Source organism: Erithacus rubecula (genome assembly GCF_903797595.1).
Source record: "Erithacus rubecula genome assembly, chromosome: 5".
Taxonomy (NCBI): domain Eukaryota; kingdom Metazoa; phylum Chordata; class Aves; order Passeriformes; family Muscicapidae; genus Erithacus; species Erithacus rubecula.
The window spans coordinates 52,945,741-52,947,530 of record NC_136687.1 but is presented as its reverse complement, the minus strand read 5'-3'; the positions used below and the strand labels follow the sequence as shown (position 1 = coordinate 52,947,530).

At 38.4% G+C, this 1,790-nt stretch overlaps 1 long non-coding RNA gene across 1 annotated transcript; it reads right to left on the bottom strand.

The window, feature by feature from the left end:
- LOC306802736 lies at positions 1 to 1,436 on the bottom strand. The gene is made up of 3 exons (XR_013774447.1): positions 1,234 to 1,436; positions 736 to 812; positions 1 to 325 (listed from the first exon to the last, which is right to left on the bottom strand). It is a non-coding gene; the product is annotated as an uncharacterized lncRNA (long non-coding RNA).
- Positions 1,437 to 1,790: the final 354 nt, after the last annotated feature.

Below are 1,790 nucleotides of genomic sequence, written 5' to 3'. Positions count from 1 at the left end.
TAGAATTAGATTTCAGTCTCTGGGTGGCTGTTATTGAAACCATTCAGGAAAGCTGGAGATCTAAATCCATCAGAGAGTTTTGGAAGCCCCAAAGAATTTCAGAAGCGTGAGGCTGAGCTCAGACCTGACACAGGGCTTTATGCTGTTCATCCACCCGTGGAGCAACTCAAGTTTAGTTGCAATGAGATGGCTCTGTTGTATATTGACATCAGGAACTGAGACAGGGAGGGCTTAACCTGGGAGTTTCTGTGCATTAACCCACAGGGTGTCACGCTGATTGATGCAGCAACACTGTGTGCCAAGCCCACAGAACACAATGCAGGCTCTGTAACAAGAGGGAAGAAGAAAACATTGATGATGTGCTCTCTGCATACTGAAGCAAAGCGACAAAGGCAATGGTACAGATGCTTCTAATCCTGAGTTTCTGTTGTGGTCATTTTTGTGTGTATTATTGGGACAGCTTGAAAGAAAAAAGAGGGTAATGTATTTATTGTATGTGACTGTCATGTGCTGCTAGGGTACCATTTTTATCCTCCTTTTCATCTCATGGTCATTCTCATTTTTCTTTTTTCCACGTGGTTTACCTGCTCTTTTCACATTCTGCAATGTAGGCCTAGCTCTGATATCAAGAAGAATTTCAGTTCTAGCTCTTGATTGAGAATTTTAGTCCAATTTTAGTTGCTCTCAGCAAATGATATAATTTTTAGTAGCATTTATTTTTAAAACTAGACTTACTCATAATTCCTAATAAACTGGAAATAAAAGTTTCTTCTGTTTCCTTTTAAAACCCCTAAGAGGTATAGCTTGAGTCTCTGCAAAATACATGATATGAGGAAATAGTTAATCTCTGGATGCAGCAGCAAAATGTGAAATTCAACTCTGTGATGGTAAGTGTAATTCCATAATATTACCACTCTTTATAAGATAAGCTTTTTAGCTACAATTCTGTTCTAGTCATAGCAAAACCATGTTTTAATTTTTTTCTTAATGGAATGGCCAATTTTTCAATTGAACAATGTTTTTGTTAGTAAAAATACTGCTGCCTGGTTTTGAGCAGTAGATTCTGTGGGTCGCATATCAAATTTCCTTTCCCTGAAGAAACACTGCTAATGCATAACTTTAGGAAGAAATTCAGCCAATGAGGATTAGCAAGAACAAAATGACTAAACAATATGAAACAAAACTAGCCAAATGAACTTAATCTGTTACAAGTGGAAGGTGGGAATTAATCACTTCTTATCTGAGTTCTTGAGCATGTTTGAAACTTCCCCATAGAGCTGCAAGCAAAAGTAGGTGGGAATGGACATGGAGGCTGGGAATGCTGCTTTTACAGATGTGTTCAGTTCCCAAAGGCTACAGCTCATCCTGTTGTTATGCCTGGAAGATATCCCCAAACCAACAGTTTTTCCTCTTTGAATTCAGAATTAAGTTTTTCAATAATGCAAAAAGGAAATTAATTTCAGGTCATTTCAACTCAAAAACAGACAAAAGGAGCCCTTAAGGATTTGGTTACTTCTTGCAGAGCTCTTTTGCCTAGAGTTATCCAGATAACAAGGTTCATCAGATCTTCCAGTGGAATTCTGATTTGTGGATGTGTAACTTGTGAAATCTTATTTCCTATTATTTTTTTACCTCCTCTCAGACTGCCCTGCATTATAAATAAATTAAACTAGGTTCCTTCCAGACCTCTCAAGTGTTAGGATTCAGGAAGGGCATTACCCCTGCAGTCTGCTTTCACCTAAACTTGATGGTGATCAGCTGGTGGTCCCAACAAGTGTGGGGATTCATCA